The 12430-nt window shown below is 37.6% G+C and overlaps 1 long non-coding RNA gene across 13 annotated transcripts in view; it reads right to left on the bottom strand.

The window, feature by feature from the left end:
- LOC110199368 (uncharacterized) overlaps positions 1 to 12430 on the bottom strand; it is a 230504-nt gene that overhangs the window by 161562 nt on the left and 56512 nt on the right. The window contains exon 9 of one of the 13 annotated variants that reach the window (XR_013485370.1): positions 923 to 2520. The exons of the other annotated variants lie outside the window; for them this stretch is intronic. This is a non-coding gene — a long non-coding RNA (uncharacterized LOC110199368). The remainder of the gene's footprint in view (positions 1 to 922; positions 2521 to 12430) is intronic. 13 annotated transcript variants of the gene reach the window in all.

Genomic DNA, 12430 nt, shown 5'->3' with positions numbered 1-12430 from the left:
TTGGCTTTATTTGTATGAAGAGTGTTTTATAATTATGTTCATATAGTTCCTGGGTCTGTTTTGGCAGGCATACTCTCAGGTATTTTGATACTGTTTACAGTTATTTTAAATGGCCTAAAACAATGCTGAATAATACTGGTGACACAGTGTAATTTTCTTGTTTATCTCTTTTAATTAAATCTGTCTTATCTTTAACTTTGTCTGAAGTCATGATTACTACCCCTGCTTTTTTTTTTTAACATCAGCTGAAGCATAATAAATTCTACTCCAGCCCTTTGTTTTAACCCCATCATTTTTTGTGTTTCTTCTAAGCAACATAGCCAAATTCAGATTTTTAATCCATTTGGCTGTTTCTGTTTTATGGATAAATTCACTTGATTCACATACAAAATTATAATTGCTAGTTGTGTATTTCCCTCCACCCTATTTTTCTTCATTATCCTTCTGACCCTCTTTACTCTATCCCTCTTCACACTTCTAATTTATTTCCAACCACTACCTTGCCCTCCTATTCTTTAATCTACCCACCAAAGAGTCCCTCCCTTATCCTATCCCCTCACCCTCTTATTTCTTTACAAATTTAGAATCCTTTTCTACCTTTCTAGATGTGTATGTTGTTCCTTCTTTAAGCCAGTTCCTATGGTGAAAAGGTGCTAGCACCATGTTCCTCCACTCCACTTGCTTCCAACAGTAACAGTTCTTCCTTTTGCCCTCATTTGTATGAGATAATTACTCCCTTTTACCTCTCCCTGACCAGTTTTATTTTTCAGAATCACCCCATCATACTCAGCTCAGCCTAAGCCTTTCTTTCAAATTACCCACATAATGAGGACAGTCATAAGAGTACTGATAACATTTTCACATACAAGAAGTAAACAGTATGACCTAATTAAGTCCCTTATAATTAGTCTTTAATGTTTACCTTATATTTCTCCTATATCTCATGTCAAATTTTCCATTAAGTTCTGATCTTTTTGTCACAAATACCTGAAAGTACTTCATTCGTTAAACGTCCATTTTCTTTTCCATTCAGGAGTATACTTAACTTTTCTGTGTAAGTTATTTTTGGTCACAACCCCAGCTCTTTTGCTCTTCAAAATAGTGTTTCCAGACCTAAAGTCTTTTATTGCAAAAGCTTGTGGCTTGTAATGTAGGCCTTGTTTGATCCTAATTGTAACTCCATAGTATTTAAATATTTTTTCTTGTTGCTTATAATATTTCTCACCCTAGGAGCTTCAGAACTTGGCTATGATAATTTCTGTAAGTTCTCTTCCTGGCATCTCTTTTAGGTGGTGATTGATGGATTTTATTTTTTTTTCTATTTCTGCTTTTCCTTCTTGTTCTATAACTTCAGGGCAATTTTCCTTAGTAATTCTTATAATATTGTATCAAAATTCTTTTTTTGATCATAACTTTCAGTTAGTCCAACAATTCTTATATTCTCTCTCCTTGATCTGTTCTTCAGATCAGTTGTTTTTCTAATGAGATGTTTTACATTCTCTTCTATTTTTTTTCATTCTTTTGATTTTATTATTTCTTGATGTCTTATAACTTCACTAGCTTTGCCCAGTTCTAGTTTTCAATTAGTTATTTTCTTCTTTAAGTTTTCAGATCTCTTTTTCCAGTTGTTTGACTTTCTTTTCCTAATTTTCTTGATTTTCTTGGATTGCTCTTTTTCCCTCCTAATTTTTCCTTGATCTCTCTTGATTTTTGGAGTCCTTTTTAAGTTCTTCCAAGAACTCTTTTTGGTTTTGTGACCATTTGATGTTTCTCTCTGAAGAAGGAGTGCTTTTTAAACTTCTTTATCTTCCTTTGCATGAACCCAGATCTTCTCTATCCCCATAATAGCTGTCTATGGTTTGGGTCCTTTCCCTTTTGTTTACTCATTTTTATTTTGCTTTATTTTCTTTTTAGCAGTTTATTATTCTAATTAGGTTCTAGTCCCAAGGTATGGGGAATGGTGCCCCAGGCCTCAGGTTCTTCTTACTATTATTTTTTGAGCTCTGTCTGGGGGCCCAATCTCAGGTATCCTCTCCACCCCTAAACCACAGGTAGGGCCCCAGCACACTGTCACCACAAATGCTCTTGCTCCCTGTGATCTGCTAGCAGCTGCAAACCAGCTCTCCCCTCTGCTCTGGAACTGAAACCAGGGACTCTGTTCTTCTGTAAGTGCCCACAGTCAGCAGGGTGCCTGCCCCTCTGCTATCACACTCACCAGGCCTTCTTGCCCACAGCCACAGCCCAGAAAAGGTCTGGTCAACACAGCTGGGCCTTGCCTCTGGAGATAGCAAAGAATCCTTAAATCTTCCCTTGCCCAGCCCAGCAACATTCATAGTTGTCCTGGAGGTGACAGTTCTTGAGGCCAAGGTTGCTGCCCCCAGGGCTTATTGTTTGTAGATGCAAGGGAATCTGCCTGGAGGTGTTTGCACTTCACTCAAGCCAAACTTCCACACCCAGAGGTATGGTCTTTCCTGAGGTCCTCTCAAGTTGTCTTAGTGATGGATAATGGGACCTGGACCCCTAAAAGAAAAAGACCATGTCTTTGAAAGCAACCCAATCCCTGAATTTTCCCTTATATTTCAGCAGCCCAGATCACTGGCAACTCAAGTAAGGCATTTGGCCCCCCAGCCCACCTAGATACTTGACAGTCCTTTCACTTACTCTTGGCCCACCCCAGACTACTTAATATTCCTTTCACTATTATACCTGGCCCACTCAGCCTACTCACCACTCCTTAATTCCATCTAGATCCTTTCACTGTCCTTTTTGTATATAAGCATCAGTCTCACCCTCATTAAGTTACAGATTCCCTAACAATCTCATCCACTTCCACGGCCTTATAATAAACCTTGTCACTTGACTAGAAGAAGGTTTGAGTGCATGAATTCATTCCAGGTGGGATGTACCCTGGTTCATTCTCACACAAACAAAATAAAATATTGATTTAAAGTGAACTCTGAGTGGCAAAAATAATTAAAAGCTGTTCTTTTTGGAGGTTGTTGTTTTACTAAGGAGCAGTTTTTTAAGAAGAACAGCTTTTAGGAGCAGTTGATATCCTAAGCTGTTCTCCTAAGACAACTTGAGAAGACCTTAGGAAAGACCTGAGCTCCATCTAGGGGCTTGACATCCCCAACATGTCTAGAAATCACAACATGTGTAGAAATTACAAATGTGAATGACTGAACATCTATGTGAAAGTGTTTATATGTATCTTCATATAAACTGGAGGTCTAGCCTAAGTGAAAAACAAACACCTCCAGGCAGACTCCACTGAATGAACAGAAAACAAGGCCCTGGGGACAACTGGGTCAGGCCACAGCTTCAGCTTCAGAAACTTTCACCTCAGGAACAGCTTAGGGGTTGGAGAGTTGAATAAAGGAAGATTGAAGGACCCTCTGCTGACTCTGATGCTAGGCCCAGGTGTGGTGATAAGACAGTCCCAGGCTGCTGCTGTGAGTGAGGAGTAGTAAGCACATGCCAGATGAGTGTGATAGTAGAGGGGCATGGACCCTGCTAGCTGTGGGCATTCACAATAGAACCAAGTCCCGTTCCAGCTCCAGTGCAGAGGGGTGAGCTGAAGTTTGAATCCATGGGAGGGACTATAGACAGCAAGATCATTTGTGGTTACAGTGTATTGGTGACCCTAGCTGTGGCTCAGGAGTAGAGAGCAGTGCCTGTGGTCAGGACCCCAGATAGAGCTCAGAAAACAACACTTATGAAAAACCTGAAGTCTAAGGGCATCATTCCCTACACCTCAGGACTAGAAAGTATGATAATAATAATAATAATAATAATAATAATAATAATAATAATAATAATAATAATATGAGTAAGCAAAGGAGAAAGAACCTGATCATAAATAGTTACTATGGGGATAGAAAAGACTTGGGTTCACACTCAGATTGAAGTTAAAAGAGCCACTCCTACGCAAAGAAAAATGTCAATTAGTTACAAGTCCAAAAAGAGTTCTTGGAAGAGCTTAAAAAAGACTTTAAAAATCAAATAAGAGACACGCTGAGGAAAAATAGGGGGGAAAATGAGAGCAATCCAAGAAAATGATGAAAAGAATGTCAACCAATTAGAAAAAGTGATTCAAAAACTTAAGGAAGAAAACAACTCCTTAAAAAGTAGAATGGGGGGGGCAGCTAGGTGGCGCAGTGGACAGAGCACCAGACCTGGACTCAGGAGGACCTGAGTTCAAATTTGGCCTCAGACACATAACACTTACTAGCTGTGTGACGCTGGGCAAGTCACTTAGCTCCTATTGCTTCCCCCTCCCCCCAAAAAAAAGTAGAATTGGGCAAGGGGAAGCTAATGATGTTATAAGACACCAAGAAATAAAACAAAGTCATAAGAATGAAAAAATAGAAGAGAACATGAAACATCTCATAAAAAAACCAAATGATTTAGAGAAAAGACTGAGGAGAGACAATTTAAGAATTGTTAGACTACCTGAAAGTTATGATCAAAGAGTCTAGATGTGATATTACAAGATATCATTAAGGAAAACTACCCTGAATTTCTAGAAAAAAAGGTTAAAATAGAAATAGGAAAAAAATCCATCAATCCCCACTTGAAAGAGATCCCAAGATTAAAACTCACAGGAACATCATAGCAAAAACAGAGAAAGAATATAATAGACCAATTTCATTAATGAATATGGAAACAAAAAAAAACCTAAATAAAATACTAGCTAGGAAATTACAACACTATATTGCAAAACTTATACATTGTGACCAACTGGAATTTATACCAGGAAGGCAGGGATAACAACATAAATAAAACTGTTAATATAACTGACTGTATCAATAATAAAAGTAACAAAAATCAGCTGATTATATCAAGAGATACAAAAAGAGCTTTTGATAAAATACAAAATGCATTCCTATTAAAAACATTTGAAAGGATAGGTATAAAGGGATCTTTCCTCAAAATGGTAAGAAACATCTACCTAAAACCATGAGCAAGCATTATTTGCAATGGGGATGAGTTAGAAGCCTTCCCAATAAGATCAGGAGTAAAACAAGGATTCCCACTGTCACAAATATTATTCAGTATTTTATTAGAAATGCTGACAATAGCAATAAGGGAAGAAAAAGAAAATGGAAAAAATCAGAATGGGTAATGAGGTAATAAAACTATCTCTTTTTGCAAACAATATGATATACCTGGAAAATCCTAAAGATTCAACTCAGTGGAAACAATTTTAGCAAAATAGCAGGATATAAAATAAACCCATGTAAATCATCAGCATTTCTATATAACCAACAAAATTCTGCAAGAAGAGATAGCAAGAGATATCTCATTTAAAATAACTGCAGACAGGATAAAATACCTAGTAGTATGCCTACCAAAACAAACCCAGGAACTACATGAATACAATTATAAAATTTTTTTATACAAATAAAGTCATATTTAGATAAGTGGAGAAGAGCCGATATAATAACACTTATACCTAATCTATTTGTTTAATAACATCCCAATTAAAATACCAAAAAAATTTTACAGAGCTATAAAAAATAATCATAAAATTCAATTAGAAGAACAAAAGATCAAGAATTATCAAAGGAGAGAGGTGGCACCAAGATGGCAGAGTAAAGGCAGGGACTCCCCTGAGCTCTCCCTCAAACCCTTCCAAATACCTTTAAAAAATGACTCTAAACAAATTCTAGAGCAGCAGAACCCACAAAAAGCAGAATGAAACAAATTTCTAGCCCAAGGCAACTTGGTAGGTCAGCAGGAAAGGTCTGTTGCACCAGGATGAGAGAGAAGCACAGTGTAGCACAGGCTGGGCCAGTGCAGACCAGTAACCCCAGAGCAGGCCTCATGGCGAATGAATCACTGTCAGCCATGGTGGTTTCCAGACCTCTCAGCCCACAGACACCAAAGACAACTTAGAAAGTCAGTAGGCAAGGTCTGTTGCACCTGGGTAAGAGTGGAGCACAGTCCAGCACAAGCCATGCCAGCCAGCATAGCCCCCACCCCATCAAACCAGAAGCAGGCCTTGGGATTGACTGAATCAGCAGCAGGAGTGGCTGCTTCAGGACCTCTCAGCTCACAGATGGTAAAGGGGTTTTACAACTGGTCAAAAGGAGATTACAGGGGTCTTGTTGCTAGCACTGAGGCAGGACTCCGTTGCAGGACCCATACTCAAATCTGGGTCTCAGTCCTGAGCGGCATTCCCAGGGTGAGGAGGGGAACTAGGACACCAGAGTTAAGAACCACAGTGGAATGGGGCCCTCCTCATAGTTTCAGGGCAGAAAAAAGTGCTTGTGTTCACTCACTGAACAGAACACAGTCCAGGAAAGGAGTAAACACCTCTCCTTAAATCATACCACCTTGGAAGAGCTGAAAACGTACACCTCCCTAGAAGTATCTCTGAAAACTGCTGCACAAAACTCTTGAAGCTTGGGGTTCCACCCTGGAAACAGAGACCCACTTTAGCAAAAAGTTGAAAGTCAAAGAATAGGCTGGGAAAACAACAAAAAACAACTCTGACTATAGAAAGTTACTATGGTGACAAGGAAGATCAAAACACACACCACGAAGAAGACAACAAAGTCAAACTCCTACATCCAAAGCCTCCAAGAAAAATATGAATTGATCTCAGGCGATGGAAGAGCTCAAAAAGGACTTCAAAAACCAAATAAGAGAGGTAGAGGAAAAATTGGAAAGAGAAATGAGAATGATGGAAGAAAATCATGAGAAAAGAGTCAACAGCTTGGTAAAGGAGACACACACACACAAAAAAGGAGAAAATAACACCTTAAAAAAAAGACTAGGCCAAATGGTAAAAGAGGTCCAAAAAGCCAATGAGTAGAAGAATGCCTTAAAAAGCTGAATTGGCCAAATGGAAAAGGAGATCCAAAAGCTCACTAAAGAAAATACTTCCTTAAAAATTAGAATGGAGCAAATGGAAGCTAATGATTTTATGATAAATCAAGAAACAATAAAACAAAACCAAAAGAATGAAAAATAGGAGACAATGTGAAATATCTCACTGGAAAAACAACCAACCTAGAAAAAAAGATCCAGGAAGGATATTTTAAAAATTATTGGACTACCTGAAAGTCATGATCAAAAAAAGAGAGAGAGAGAGAGAGAGAGAGAGAGAGAGAGAGAGAGAGAGAGAGAGAGAGAGAGAAAGAGACATCATCTTTCAAGAAATTATCAAGGAAAACTGCCCTGATATTTTAGAACCAGAGGGCAAAATAGGAATTGAAAGAATCTACTGATCACTCCTGAAAGAGATCTCAAAATGAAAACTGCCAGGATATTATAACCAAATTCCAGAGTTCCCAGGTCAAGGAGAAAATATTGCAAACAGACAGAAAGAAACCATGCAAGTATTGTGGAAAGACAATCAGGATAACACAGGATTTAGCAGCTTCTACACTGAAGGGCTTGGAATATGATATTCCAGAGGGCAAAGGAGCTAAGATTACCATCAAGAAATCACCTACCCAGCAAAACTGAGTGTAATCCATCAGATGAAAAAACAGACATTCAATGAGAATAAAGGACCTTTCTAGCATTCTTGATGAAAAGACCACTGAACAGCTGAATAGAAAATTTGACTTTCAAATACAAGACTCAAGAGAAGCATAAAAAGGTAAACAGGAAAGGGAAATCACAAAGGACTTAATAAATTTAAACTATTTACATTCCTACATGGGAAGATGATATTTGTAATTCATAAGACCTTTCTCATTATTAGGTAGTTAGAAGGACTATACAGAAAGAGGACACAGGTGTAAGTCGAATATGAAGGGATGATATCTACTGTGTGGGACAAGTGAAAGTTTTGCACGTGAAATGTAAGCTATGCTCCAAAAATGTAGTCAGGCTTCAGCATGAGCTGGGCCTAAGTTTCACTTTCGTTTTTGGGGAAGGGGGGTTGTGCACCAGCTGCCCCCCCACCTGTTTTGTAACCACCTCCTCTGTTGTTTTGTGCCTTAACTTTACCAAATAAGGCAATCCTCTAGCTCCCAAGCTAGCTTTGAGTAAAATGTATCTCTTGGGTTCTAAATATAGATTGTGAGGTCTCTTGCCTCAGCCTATGAGGATAAAGAGATTGAGACAAACAAGTGGGGAGGGGGGCTTTTTGGAGTGGTTTGTCCAAGACTATATAAACTGTGCTGCTGTTTGCGCCTGGCCTCATTACTCCAGTCTGCCCTGGGTAGGAGATGCCCAACTCTTGCGCGAGACTTGCTAGAATAAAACTTTCTGTTTTCTACCTGGAGATACCTCTGAGTTTTTATTTGAGTAAGTGGTCTAAATCCCATTCACTATAAAAAAAAAAAACTAAGGGGTGAGAGAGGAAATCTACTAAGAGAAAGAGAAAGGGGGAGGTAGAGTGGGATAAATTATCTCACATAAAAGAGATAAGGAAAAGCTTTTACAGTGGAGGGGAAAGTGAGACATGACGGAGCAAGTGAACCTTACTCTCTCATCAGAACTGGCTCAAAGAGGGAATAACATACTCACTCAGTTGGGTACAAAAATCTATCTTATCCTACAGAAAGTAGGAGAAGAAGGGATAAGAGAAGGGGGAGGGATGACAGAAGGGAGGGCAGTTGGGGGACGGTAGTCAGAAGCAAAAGACTTTTGAGGAGGGACTAGGTGAAAGGTGAGAGAATAGAATAAATGGGGGAATAAGAAGGAGAGAAATACAGTTAGCAATAGTAACTGTGAAAAAATTTTGAAGCTCGTTTCTCTGATAAAGGCCTCATTTCTCAAACATGGAGAACAGAGTCAAATTTATAAAAATAAGAGCTATTCTCCAATTGATAAATGATCAAAAGATATGATCAGTTTTCTGATGAAGTAACCAAAGCTATCTATTGCCATATGAAAAAATACTCTAACTCACTATTGATTGGAGAGATGCAAATTAAAACAATTCTGCAGTACTAACCTCATACCTATCAGATTGGCTAATAGGACAGAAAAGGTAAATGACAACTGCTGGAGAGAAAAATGAGATATTAATGCATTGCTGGAGGAGTTGTGAACTAATTCAACCATTCTGTAGAGCAATTTTGAACTATGCCAAAGGGCTAAAAAACTATGCATACCCTTTGGCCTAGCAATACCACTACTAGGTCTGTATCCCAAAAGAAATAAAAAACAAAAAGTAAAAGAATCTGTATGTACAAAAATATTTATAACAGCTCTTTTCTGGGGGCAAAGAATTAGAAACTGAGGGTATTTGCCCACCATTTGGGGAACGGCTGAACAACTTGTGCTAGGTGATTATGATAGAATATTGTTGTACTATAAGAAATGATAAGCGCGGGATGCTCTTAGAAAAACCTGGAAAGATTTGGACTGATGCAAAGTGAAATGTACTGTGTACAGTCAGATGTATTGTAAGATACTATAAGATGATCAGCATTGAATGACTCAGCTGTTCTCAGAAATATAATCATCCAAGACATCTCTGAAGGACTTACACTGAAAAGTGCTATCCATTCCCCAGAGAAGAACTGATGGTGTCTGAATACAGACTGTAGCATACTTTTTTTTACTTTATTTTTCTTGAGGTTTTTTTTTTGTCTACGTTTTCTTTCACAACATAACTACTATGGAAAAGTTTTATTCAACTACACATGTATAACCTATAGTGAACTGCTTGCCTTCTCACTGAGGAGAGAGGGTATGGAGGGAGAAAGGGAGAAAATTTGGAACTTAAAGTTTTAAAAATTAATATTAAAAATTGTTTTTCCATTTAACTGGAGAAAAATAAAATCCTGAAGTAAATTAAGAAAAACAAACCAAAAAAAGACTCAAGATTTTGGGATGAGAATTCATTATTTGGTAAAAATTGTTGGGAAGACTGGAAAGCAGTATGGCAGAAAAAACAGACCAATATCTTACAGCATTTACCAAGATAAGATCAAAATGGATGCATGACTTAGATATAAAGAGAGATATTGCAAGAAAATTAGAAGAACATGGGACAAATTACTTATGAGAATTATGGATATGTGGATGATTCATGAATAATGAGATACAGAGCAAAGTTAAGTGTAAAAATTAATTTTGATTACATTAAAAAGTTTTTGTACAAATAAAACAAATGCCGCCAAAATCAGAAGGAAAGCAGAAAATTGGCGGGGGGGGGGGATTTTGTAGTTTCACAAATAAAGTTTTATCATCTCAAATACATAAGGAACTTTGTCACATCTATAAGAATATGAGTCATTCCACAACTGATAAATGGCCAAAGGATACGAACAGGCAGTTTTCAAGTAAAAAAAAAATTTACAGTCATATGAAAAAATGCTCTAAATTATTATTGATTAGAGAAATGCAAATTAAAACAACCTTGAGATATCATTCTATACCTATCAGGTTAGCTATGGAAGGGGAAAGTGACAAATGTTGAAGGGGATGTGGAAAAATTGGTACACTAATTCATTGTTGGTGGAATTGTGAATTGACCTAACCATGCCGGAGAGCAATCTGGAATTATGTTCAAAGACTTACTAAACTACCTATACCCTTTGACCTAGCAATACCACTGATAGATCTATTCCAAAGATGATTAAAGAAAAAAGAAAAAAAATCTGTGTTCTAAAATGTTTATGGTAACTCTCTTTTTGCTGTCAAAGAATTGAAAATTTCAGGGATGGCCAGCAAATGAGGAATGGCTGAACAAGTTGTGGTTGATGGATTACTACTATGCTATAAGAAATGATGAGCTCAATGATCTTAGAAAAACATGGAAAGACTTGTACAAAATAATGAAGAGTGAAATGAACAGAACCAAGAAAATATTGTATAAAGTAACAGCAATATTGTTTTAAGAATGACTTTGAGTGAATAAATCATTTTGACTATTATAAATATCCAAATTAACTAGAAAGGACATATGAAGAAAGATGCTATCTGAATCCAGAGAAAGAACTGATAAATATAAGTATGTATAGAATAATTTTACATAGCTTTAAAATCTTGCTGTTTTCACAGCTAGTTCTGTGAGGAGCTGTAAGTTTTCAGTGCTTCCAAGATGGTAGTGTCCTGGGAGAAGTATGGTCACTGCCCTCCGGCAATGGAGGACTCTGATCCTTATCAAAACTACCTGGTACCAGCTAAGAAACAGAAAAGGAGATTAGCAGAACAGAGCAGACATACCCCCTCTGGGTGCTGGACATTCTTGGTACCACTTTTGCTGTGGATGCCACCAGCATTGCCTCTAAGGTCCATAGCTGGTGTCATCTCAAAGGGCCTTAAGAGGGAAGGGAATTAAACAAATGGTCAGAAAGACATTAAAACAGACTCATGTACTAGAACTAGGCACAGCACAGGGTACACATTTGGCAACTCCATTTCCCATTACCAAGTTGCAGGGCAGAGAGGGGCACTTGCAATCACAAGGGAGCAAGGGCCCTACCAAGGTACAGGTACAGTTTCAGTGCAAAGAGGAGCTGTAGTAGCAATTATCAAACAGAATACTCTTTCCTGATGATATGATGGTATACTTGGAGAATTCTAAAAAATCAACTAAAGCTCTTTCCCTTCTCTCAGGATGGCAGACAAAAAAACCCCAAAGGAACCAAAGGTCAGAAAAGAAAAAATTTTCAGATCTAAATAATTGGAAAAATGTCAGATGCTCATGGGTAGGCCGAGCTAATATAATAAAAATGACAATTCTACCTACATTAGTTTACTTATTCAGTGCCATACCAATCAAACTACCAAAAATTTATTTTATAGAACCAGAAAAAATAACAAGAAGATTCATTTGGAAGAACAAAAGGTCCAGAATATCAAGGGAACTAATGAAAAGAAATGCTAGGGAAGGTAGCCTAGCTTTTCCAGATCTTTAATTGCATTATTAAGCAGCAATTATCAAAACTACTTGCTACTGGCTAAGAAATAAGAGTGGTGGATCAGTGGAATAGGTTAGTTATGCAAGACACAGTAGTCAATGACTATAGTAATTTACTATTTGATAAACCCAAAGACCCCAGCTTCTGGGATAAGAACTCACTATTTGACAAAAACTGCTCGGAAAACTGGAAAAGAGTATGGCAGAAACTAGGCATAGACCAAAATCTCACACCATATACCAAAATAAAGTCAAAATGGGTTCATGATTTAGATTTAAAGGCTGATACTATAAGCAAACTAGGAGAGCAAGGAATAGTTTATCTGTCAGATTTATGGAGAAGAGAAGAATTTATGACCAAACAGGAGATGAGAACATTATGAAATGCAAAATGGCTATTTTTGATTACATTAAATTGAAAAGTTTTTGCACAAACAAAGCCAACTCAACCAAGATTAGGAGGGAAGCAGAAAACTGGGAAAGAATTTTTTACAGCCAGTGTCTCTGAGAAGGGACTCATTTCTAAAATATATAGAGAACAAAGTCAAATTTATAAGAATACAAGTCATTCTCCAATTGTTAAAAGATCAAAGG

The sequence above is a fragment of the Phascolarctos cinereus genome, unplaced genomic scaffold (genome assembly GCF_003287225.1).
Source record: "Phascolarctos cinereus isolate Bilbo 61053 unplaced genomic scaffold, phaCin_HiC Scaffold_3;HRSCAF=262, whole genome shotgun sequence".
NCBI lineage: Eukaryota > Metazoa > Chordata > Mammalia > Diprotodontia > Phascolarctidae > Phascolarctos > Phascolarctos cinereus.
The sequence above is the reverse complement of the archived record's forward strand: the minus strand, read 5'-3'. Positions and strand labels throughout refer to the sequence as shown.